At 40.8% G+C, this 11165-nt stretch overlaps 1 protein-coding gene across 1 annotated transcript in view; it reads left to right on the plus strand.

Moving 5' to 3' along the window:
- The window catches only part of SAMD5 (sterile alpha motif domain containing 5), a 404170-nt gene that overhangs the window by 362165 nt on the left and 30840 nt on the right, over window positions 1-11165 (plus strand). The window lies entirely within an intron of this gene.

Below are 11165 nucleotides of genomic sequence, written 5' to 3' on the forward strand. Positions count from 1 at the left end.
AAAGGAAATCCCAGGGCAAAATACCCCTAAAAAACAAAATCAGTCAAAGGGAGAAATAAAGTTTAAAACCCGTTTATTGCTCACAAACTACAGTCCCAGGCCGGCTTTCTTCTCGGCTCCAGCAGCCACACTGGCCCTCCCCCTCACCTCTCAGGTACAGATAAGCCCTCTGTTGCCCAGGTAATTACCCATTGATATGGAGATGAACTTCTCTCCACCCCTGAGGAAAGTTGCAAGTGCACTAAAGCCATACTTCTTTACACTTCTGGACGCCTGTTGATATGCAGATGTACCAAAGCCAGGTGAGATATTCTGGAAATGTTACAATTTTACCCACACAGCCCTTGTGGATTATTGTTTTAAAAGTGACTATCGGGCAACTTTACCTTTGACATCGTGACTATTACTAGTAATGTGAACCAGAAGTAAAGAAGGGAAAATTAAGCCAAAATATTTCATAGCTAAGGTTATATCTTATGGAATATAATTCATACTTTACTTCCATGAATTGGCCTCTTGGTACTGTAAGATAAATTTTAGCTGAAGTAAGCAGGCGAGGAGAGGCAACAAAGGGCCAGGTAGTTTATTTGAGTGCAACTCCCAGGTGATGTTCCGTGGTCTGGGTATTACAGGCCAGGGAAGTCACTCCCAGTCAGGGAGGTGGGGGCTTATAAGGGATTAGGAGGGGGAGGAGTGGGCAAGCTATCCTAGGGGGCGTGGAGAGGTATGATTGGCTAAAGGTGACATAATAGACAACTAGAAACTTTTTTTCCTTCCAAGAGGGAGGAGGCTGACATCCGGGTCTTAGTTGGCACATCAGAAGGACGGAATTCAGGGAGAGCTGTCCCCTTTCCATATAAGGCACAGACCTTGGGGTCTGGTCTGTTCTCCCCCTATGGCATCTCTCTGTTCTGTTTGCATGTCCTTGTTTTTCCTTCCTCCAGCCTAACTATGTCTCTTCAAGCAGAATTTTTAAATATTTTCATTCCCATGAAAAAGTTATTTTAAGAAAAAAATGATGGCACGTAAAGCCATTCTCTTTTTGTGAAATTGTGCTTTAAAGGGGAAGGAATGAATTTTGGATGAAGAACCAAAAGATATGGCTCTAAAATGGGCTGCAATGCCAACTGGATGACTTTGGCAAATTGTTCCTGGATCTTGTGCTATTGACTGTCCTTTATAAACCAGAAGGAAGCAAATTGCCCAGATGCCTACTTAGTTCTGTGCCAGAACCATACCCCAGATAGTTACATCCCACAGTCTGACTGCATTAGCAATTCCAGGGGACAAATTCAGGTCTTCTCTCAGAGTTGCAGAATTTGGAAGGAGCTGGCTGGCGGGGCTGGGTGGGGGGATGGGGGGAGGGTTGGTGTATGTATGCAAAAAGCCAATAAAAGCTTATTATTTAAATATGGAAAACGTTTGGTGGCCTCTTCCAACTTTCTTTCCATATATTGCTGCACAAACTTGCCTGGTGTTGTAGTTTCCTTTTGAGCCAACAGTCATTGTTAAATCAGGGACCAGGAGGGACAGTCATAACCAATACTTGGGAAGAGTACAGATAAAGTCACAGTGACCGTTAGTTTCTCTGTACAGAAGAAGAAAAACTCCAGGAGGCACCCAAGGCAGAGTTTTGAGAGGTCCTTGGGCATCATCTTAACTTAGTCCACTAGCCTCCTTGCTCTGACAGTGATCGTGATGACAAAGTTTAAATGAGAGGAATGAGATCATTTTCTAGCAGAATCATTATAAACAAAGACGGGAAATCTCCAGCCTCCAGGGTAGAAAAGCAATTAATTGCCCTCTGATTTATCCCTCTTAGCTTCCATTCAGCACTGCCGGGTTCCACACCAAAATAAGTCTGGAAGGAATTTTTCATTTAGGTTAATATATTCCTGGGGCCTTAGAAAAGTACTTCACCTTGATGAATGGCCAAGTTTTCAGAGCAGACGACAAGGGCACTGGTAGAGACTGAGTATGGATATGTATGTGTACTGAGGGTGCAATGGGGGTAGAGAAAGGGAGTGAGAGAGAGGTGGATTAACAAAACCTGGATCCTACTTGCCTGGGACATGAATGGACTGGAAGATAGAATTACTAATGATGTGATCCTGGGAACTCAACAGCTGACCCTCAACAACCCTCAGAGACAATACCTCTAACCCATCTTTGTCTCTGCCATTTACCCCATCAGACAAGGAATAATACTTTGTCTGCAGGCAATAATACTTAAAGCCTTCAAATAAACCCCCAAATGTCCTTTATTTTGAAATTCAATCAGCCATATTCCAGAAGAATTTTATTGACTGAAGGGTATAGTACAGAGATCATGTAGATAAAGAAATTCAGATCTTCTACCAAAGCAAGGTTACTCTTCTGCAACAGTGCAAGTCCAACCAGTGCTTAAAACTGGGCTTATCTGCAGGTTTTCTGGTCCAGGCTCACTGGAAATAAGTGGACCAGTAAGTTTCGCCAGACAAGGATTTTCAGGCAATATTCCTAGGTAGAGCTGTCCTGGGCTGAAAATGTCCTAATAGTCTGTTTCATCCATTAAAAAAAAATATTTAGGGAGATGTTATTTCCTTAGACTTGGGAGAAGGAAGAGTTGGTCATTGTTTTGCAATGAAGAAGCAGACTCAATAAGAGAAAGAACTGCACCTCAGTAAAGTGGTTTAAACCAAAGTCTGCATGACCTTAGGAAGTTCCCCCAGGCAGACATCAAGTGGTATTATTAAACATTAGAGAGCTAAACTATCCTGATTGCAGGATTATGTGAGTTAGGTGTCTGTAGAAGAATATGTGCTCACATCATGGATATAGGAACATTTGATATTGTCATATATCTTTTTTTTTAATTGGAAATTGAATAGAACTACTTGCAGGCACTTAAATAAATGTTAGTTTATAAACCAAGATTTAAAAATTGTGTAAGCATACCCAAACATACGTAGCCCTCCTAAGAACTAGTACTTCAATCCCCTAAGACACTTTAACAGTTGGGAATTTCTCAGTGGAAAAATTCATGGCTGGTTAACTTGAGTCATTTATGAATAATAGTAAAACTTCAAGTGGAGTAAAAATTCTTTGTAATTCAAGAGGTGATTGAGTCTTCAATGAACCTATGCCTAGCGTTCAACTTCTAGGAAATACTAGCTTTAAGAAGATCAGTCTCTATTAAGAAATATATGATAGGGAGGAGCGAGTCAGTCCTATTCATCACCAATCTATGGTGAGTAAAGCTTCAGTCTCTCAATTCTCTAGCTAGTTGTTTTGAAAACTAGAAAAGGGAAGCAACTTTTTAATTAATACTTTCATTATTAACCCAAACAACTTTTATTACTGACAATGGTACTAATAAAAGGGAAAAGATACAATTATTTTCATTTATTCAATAGTTATTTATTGACCACCTCCTTTGTACTGACTACTCTATCAGTTAATAGACACTCAGTGGAAACTCAGATACAGACTGAACACTCATGGAGTTTGTAGACTAGTAGTAGATATTAATTAATAAACAGACAGTTACATTGCAGTGTGATCACCAATAACTTGTCTTCCCTTGTCTGAGAACAGCTCCCTACCTACAGGAGTGGGCCACAATAGCCATGTTCAAATATAAGACTCTGTGTCCCCTAGCCATACTGATTATCCCAGAGATGGGTACTCAACTCCAACTGGTCAGTCAGAATGTCTTTCTTGTCTTTAAGGACTGGGGTTGAGAAATGCTAGTGTGCCAAAGTGCTTGAACTGGGTAAATAGGAGCTTGGGGCCAGAAGAGGAGAGGTGGCTGACCTGACATGGAGATATCTAATAAATACCTAGACTTTGAGAGAGATATAGAAGAGAAATAGTGACAAGAGGCAGCAAAAATTCAACAAGAAGCAGGGAGGGAGGTTGAGCATTCAGTAGCCCATTTCCATTGGTTCCTACCTTTCTTGAGGCATAGTCGTTCAACTTTGCTTCAGGCTCCGTGAGATACTCCAGCACATTTTTTTTCTATCATTTTTTAGCTTGTTTTATGTAAAATGGGGTTCTATTTGTTATTACCAAAATTATCTGGACTAAGACATATTTCTATAGGGATAAGTATTGATGTTATGGGGTAAACTAGAAGGAACTAATTCAATCTTGTGGGAACCAGGAAGGATTCCCAAATTCAGAGCTTTTTGGGCTGAAACCCAAAGGATAGATAGAAACCAGCTACACAGAGAGCAGGTGGGGAAGAGTCAAATGCGGTGGCATAGGCAGAGCACAGAGCCTAAATACCATAGCACATTTTAGGAGCTCCAACAGGATCTCTATGGGTGTACATTTTAGGTAGGAAATTATGTATGTTTGTGGGAGGAGGGGATCAGTGTTAAGAAATGAGGCTTGACAGATAAATCAGAGCCACATCACAGAGGGCCCATTTAAGTTGTGTACTTTATACAACTTGAAATTTGAAAGAAAATATTTCTTTCTGAAAGCTAGTTCTGTTCAGTTTGAGTAGAAATAGTACCATGCTAAATTCTACCGGAGCCTGAGGCATAAGAAAAAAACAGTAATACTCATTCTGTCTTTACTTAAAATGCTGATTTTGTTCATCATCTATTTTTTGCATTAGCTTCAACTTTTTAAAATATTGCATTAAAATATTATTTATCTTGATTACTGCTTTGTGGTGCTCCTTTACATTTTACATTTGAAGTGAATGCCTTACTCACCTCTCCCTATTCCTGGCCCTGGACAGAAGAGAATAAACATTGAAAATTCATGTTATGGATGGGTTCAGCTTCACTACAAATAATACAGCATCACAGTGAAAATAGTGTATAACAATTGCTTCATAATTTTCAAAATTACACACTCAGCCAGGACCATTGTCTTCCACTGAGTTCCCTGAAAACAAATTCTGAAATGAGAATTGAGTACAGAAGGTTTCCTTGAGGAGTGCTTTCAAGAGGAAAGCAGGATGGGGTAGAGGGAGAAGTTTGACCTGCCCAGGAACTGCCCTAGCTCGTTCTGTGGGGAGTTCTGGAGCTGAGAAAGCTCTTTTGAGTGTCCTAACTGAGGCAAGGCCCGTGGTCTTTGCATCCCTATATAGGCCGGTCATTGGGTGTAGGGTGCTGAAGAAAGGGCGAGGCAGTTCCCTGATGCTACGGGCAATGTCTAGTAAGAGACACATAGTCAGGAACTGATATTTAGAGTTTTCAAGTAAATCATCTCATTTCAAAGCGTTTAGAAATTTAACCTGTATTTATATGTAGTTACAATGTGAATGGGCCCATGAGTTCATCAGTTTATTAGGCAGAATCCTGTCAGCAGTTACATTGTGAAAAGCAATCATTGTTAGTGTGATTATTAGCTTAAAAAAAACTGTAATTGTGCCATAATATTAAACAATTGATTCAATATTTCCACTGTGTTTCTTCCATTGTGTGAGATGTTGAGGATTTAAATAATTAAATGGACAAGTTTTCTTGGTTCTTAAGAAATTTGTAGTTTACTGAGAGACTTATGACAGTGATCACTGCAGTAAATGTGTCCTGATGAAGTCATGCGTAAGAGCTGTGGGACAGCCCAGTCCGGATTTTGTAAAGGATATGATCTCTGAGCTGAGTTTTAAAGGATAAAAAGAGTTATTCACATGTACAGGTGAAATATGGAGTTCAGAAAGAAAAAGACCTGTTCCCAACAATTTAAGTAGTTGAGTATGGCCCAAGTATGGTGCAGGATGATAAGAAAGATATGGGACAGAAGACTAGATTCTGAACGGTCTTGAGTGACATGTTAATGAACTTGCCCTTTCCTAAAACTGACAGAATCATTGGATATTTAAACATAGATCATATTTTGAGACTGAACTTTAGAAAGCTTCGTCTTATACCAGAATGGATTAAGTTTCACATATGGTTTGCATTAGTTACCTGCTGCGTAACAAATTACCACAAACGTAAAGGCTTAAAACTATATATCTTTACTATCTTATAAGGCTGCAATTAAGGTTTCCACCAGGGCTGAATTCTCATCAGAGGCTTCACTGAGGAAGGATCCACTTCCAAGTTCCCTCGTGTATCAGTAGAATCATTTCCTTGCTGCCGTAGGATTCATGGTAAGCTTACCTCCTCAAAGCCAGCAACAAAGAAAGAGAGAGACTCTGCTAGCAAGACAACCTGATATAACATAATGTAATCAGAGGGGTGCCATCACCTTTGCCATATTCTGTTGGTTAGAAGCAAATCAGATGTCCCACCACATTCAAGAAGAGGCCATTGTATGAGGGCTTGAATACCAGGAGTTGAAGCCACCTTAAATTCTGCTCACCAAACCCAGCCTGCTACATGGTCCCATTTAGTCCTGTTATGAAAGAAAAGGTGGGCTCCAAAGCATCTTCCCTGGCATAATCCATTGTTATATATTGGAGGAACTTTGGTGTTGATAAAACTCTTGATAGAAAAGTCTACTAGGAAATATTTATGGGGTATCAGTAAATATTATGTATTCTGCTTTACCACAAATATTGTATCTGCTGCATATGCTGGTCACAGGCAACATTATAATTCAGGAAGTGTATGATTAATTAAATCATGTCATAACATGTTCAGAAGGCTTCTGAAAACAAATGTTCAACTTCTGCAATGTATTTCTTGAATGTTCAGGGTCTAAGATATTGTAAAGTCTTTTTTCTCCAGCTTGCTATTATTATAATATTATTTTCCTTCTCATTATACTGTATCTGTAGAGTTTATGCTGAAAAAAATACTAAAGACAATTCCTACCTGTGTTTTCATGTGTTTCATATGATGCGTAATACACCATCAAGGAGTTTAGGTCTCTAATGTATGCCATCTGGTGATTCAGTGATATGTGTGTGAATAAACAGTGACTCTGCTGTTTAACTACTTAGTATGTGCATTTAATTAAGTTCACAAATTCCTACAGGCATGTGGTTAAAGGGGCTTTGGCAGATTGCCCTCTAGAGGGTTTGGCGCTATGTGGCTGGAGCTCTCATTGGCATTGGAATTCCTGCAGTGCCTGCATTTGAAAGAATAAGTAGTGGTTTAATGTCATTGAGGCCTTTGTCAGCTCATGTTTCAGTTTATAGCCCATGCAGTTTAATAACTCATACTGAAATAGAGTTGAGTTATTTTAGATGTACTGTATCTGTTCACTTCATGCAAAGTTATTATTTGTAAACAAAGAAAAAATGATGAACAAAATAGACAAGCATCAGAACAACCTGCATGTGAGGATTTAGCCTTTCAATAGTTGTTCTTCAGTTGTTTTACTTTGTATTGCAAAGCAACTCAATGAGCGTGGTATTTAAAAGCAAAAAACCTACAAAAATAAAATGAAACATTTTTTTCTAAAATGCAGTGACCAAATTCTGTTACTTTGGAGTCTAATTTAAAGTATTCCAAGCTAAAATTGATTGTGTGTGTGCGTGTGTATGTATGTGTGTTGAGTTTTAAAAAATGAGTACATTTGTCAGTAGATGATATTGAATTCCATTTGAGGCAGTGCAGGAGCAAGAAAATGAGAACCAGAAAGAAATCACTTCCACTTCTGGCCATCACAAGCTCACTGACTTAGGGAAAATGAATATTTCAGGAGTCTGAACTTTAGCTTTAAAGTTTAGCTTTAACAATCAGATACCCTGAAAAGATGCAAAATAAAAGCACATATAAATGAGACATGATAGAATGTCCTACCTGACTTGATCTTTAGACATCTGGACATCTATGTGACTAAATGCTTTGTCTGACTTCTCAGCAACCTGTGATCTGCAAGAACAGAGAAGTGAGAGGGTTGGGAGTGCGGGGAAGCCCCTCAAGGTGTGAGCCTCTGAGTAGGTCAGGGTGGTGTCTTCCACCATGCGCAGGTATTGATCTCTCAGTTGTTGGCTGTGAGCTCCCTGTGGAAAAGCTGCCTCAGCAGCTGTGGGCTTGGTAACTGTGGTGTGTTAAGGGGATTGCTGAGAAAATCCCCAGTTAGACCAAAGAATCAAGAGACGGTAAATTTGTCTTTCTTTCTTTCTGAGACAATCAGTTGGAATAAAAATGTTCTTGTCTGGTGAAAGAGACATTGTCATTTTAAAGAGCATAACATTAAAAATATAGGTGATAGCCTAGATTATTCCAGATCCTTGTTTCTATTCCTTCATCTTGCTTGAGAATACGAATCCCAGAACAGATACATATAATGTTTTGTAGACATTTCAGGAGCTGAGAAACACAGTATTTTCTAGAATATCATTTTATGTGATAGTATGTTTTCCTATGTCATCTTTGGACGCCAAATACTGTTTCTCAGAATATCGGTTGGTTTCCCCACCTTAAGTCCTGTTTTTTCCTGCTCATTGCCAGGAAGTCATAAACACAGTGTCTGTACTTGCTGATCTGTGCCCTGACCTCACACAACTCAGATTTCCACCCCACTCACCTTCGTGAGAGTTTCCCTAATCACCGAAATCTGCTGCTTCCCTCCCAGTCACCCTCCTTGATTGCTCTGCACAGTTAACTCTGACAGCCCGTCCACCTCCGGGAAAACTGACCCCCTGGGCTCCCAGGCCCCGGCTGCCCCACCCTGGCTCGCCTCCTGCCTTCACCCTCCTCCAAACACGTCATTAGTTTGGGTTCTTCCCTCTGACTTCTCACGTGGTTGCCTTTCACCAGGGTCTTCTTTCTTCTGGCTGTCCTCTGGCCCTTCACAGTCGCATCTGCTCTCCTGGAACTACAGCCGTATTTCAGAAGACTCAGGAATCTCAATCCCATCCTCTCAACTGCTCCTCAGACCCTTCTTTCCATCCTCTGAATGGACAGTGATGCCTAGCACTCTGCATATGGTCAAACTGGACTCATCTCAATGCACGTCATCCCCCTGGTCACTCTGGCTCAAAGCCCTGCCAAGCTGTCACCTTTCTCTGGTTTTCTGGTTGCCTAAAGGCCACAAGAATGGACCTAGTAGCCCTCCTCATTAACAGAGGGCATGAGTGCTGCCTTTCGGGACCCTTGCCCAGGCTGGGCTTCCTACTCCTTCCTAGTGACCTAGTGCAGGGCTTGGGGATAACAAGGATGCCCCCTTCCTGGGAGAGGCTAATGGATCCCCAGTGGCTTTGCCAAAGCTTGCTTAGACTACAGTCTAAGAAGCTTCCACGCAGCCTCCCCTCCTGTCTGTTTCCATTACAGGTCAGACTTGCGTATGGTGTCTCTCCCATCCCAGACTTGGTTTCCTTCCAAGCCTGTCCTCACAGGCATTTCCATTACCAGATCCTTTCCTGTTTAATCCTATGCTGACATCTGATTTTCAGAGGATCCAAACTAATACTAATTCCCATCCAGAAGTACTATCAGCTATCCTAGCAATAACTGCTTGACCATGTCTAAATGAGTGTCAGATGCTCCCTTAAAACTTGTTTTAAAGGATTAAATGTGGCCAAGTCTCAGAAAAAAGAAATTATTTCTTAAGGATGGTGAATTCATTGGGCTGAACATCATTTGGAAAAGTAGGGAGCCTCCTTAAAGGGTGATAGATAAAAGTGACAGCACTGGGACGGGGTGACATGAGGTGGCCGTTGTGGGCATGAAGAGAGGAGGTGGCTGAGCAGTGGTGCAGAGGGGAGAAGAGGAGCTTGAGCCCGCTCTCCTCCTGGTTCGCCGAGTGAGAAGAGTGGGCAGATGTATGGCAAACCTTCAGAAGAGGTCAGCCTGGCATTGGAGGGCCACTAAGCCATGGCTCTATTTCAGCTGCACTTTTAGCTTTCTCTCCCACTATTTTCTTATTAGAGAATTCTTGAATTAAAATTGGCTACCCATTGGACCCTGTTTAGATTATTTGGTGGTTCACTTTGCCTATATTCATATCATATATGCCCTGGGAATGACTTCACATCGCTCTCTCCAACATCTGCCTCCACACTTGAGTATATTCCAGCTTTTCCCCAAGAAGCCTCACTGGCCACCCTGACCCAAGTCAACACACCCTCATGACAATGTTTATTTGTGCCTCTCTGTGACCACCATGCTCCTCTGCCATCCTGATATGTGTGGGCATATCCTTTGTATGCTAGACTGTGAGCTCCTTGGGGACATCAGTGTTGCTTTTTCTAAGTATCTGATTTCCATATAATGCCCAGGAAGGCCTTTTATACACCATAGGCACTCAATAAACCTCTCTAATAACTTAATGAATGGAGTGGCCAAGGACATTTTCATGGAATGGTAGAGATGACTTTTGCCTGTAAACCATCTTCTCATGTCTGTTTCTTAGCCACTTCCAACTATATTTCATTTTTCACTATTTTATTACAGATTCTTGCCCTTCACAAACTCGAGAATTCAAAAGAAAGGCCATTCTGCATCTTAAAAATAAAAATATTGAAATTGAAAGTAATTGTGTACTGGGGCTACTACAGCTGTAATGAATTTTAAGAACAGTTTAATTTCTAGTACACATTTGTATGCTGTTTTCTTCTCTTTTGCGCTACGTGGCTGAGGCAACAGACAAAATTTTTCATTTTATATCTAATTAGCCACTGAAATTAGAAGGCTCATAAAGGTTATAAGCATTCTGCACTTTGAACAACTTCATAATTAAAAATATTTTGTATTAGAGTTAACCTAAACTCATAAATACCTATGTTTCATGATCACTATCCTGAGGTTCCGGGGGGCCAGTATGCTACTGTTGCTGCTGCTTCCTAGAAAACGTCGAACATTCCTCCACAAACCAGCTGGCTCAATCTAAGTCTGAAAACTGGGGGTGGTAGAGCTCTGGTTGAGGACACATCCCCTCTTTACTCTGATTCATATTCCTTGCAAAGCATTCCTGATGCTTGATTTTCGGACAATCTTTTCCTCTCCTTAGAAACAATAACCAAAGAATATGTCTTTATTCCTTTTGAATTCCCGTGACCATCTTTCCCCCTTTACCTGCCTCTGGTTACACATGCTATTTTTGGTAAAAATCGCTCATGGGAGATTTCGCAACACAGTGCTAACTGGTTGAAGGCTTACTCATCCCTCACACAATTTCCTTCCTTCCATAAATAAATTAAAACCCGGTGTTCTTCTAAAAACTTAAAATGAGATTCATTGAGAAAATCCTGGCAGTAGAGGGGCTAGGGCAATCCAAGAACTGCTGTCATTGGCTTTAATCTCCATATCCCTCTCTTCTTTCCCTAG

The sequence above is a fragment of the Manis javanica genome, chromosome 13 (genome assembly GCF_040802235.1).
Source record: "Manis javanica isolate MJ-LG chromosome 13, MJ_LKY, whole genome shotgun sequence".
Lineage (NCBI taxonomy): Eukaryota > Metazoa > Chordata > Mammalia > Pholidota > Manidae > Manis > Manis javanica.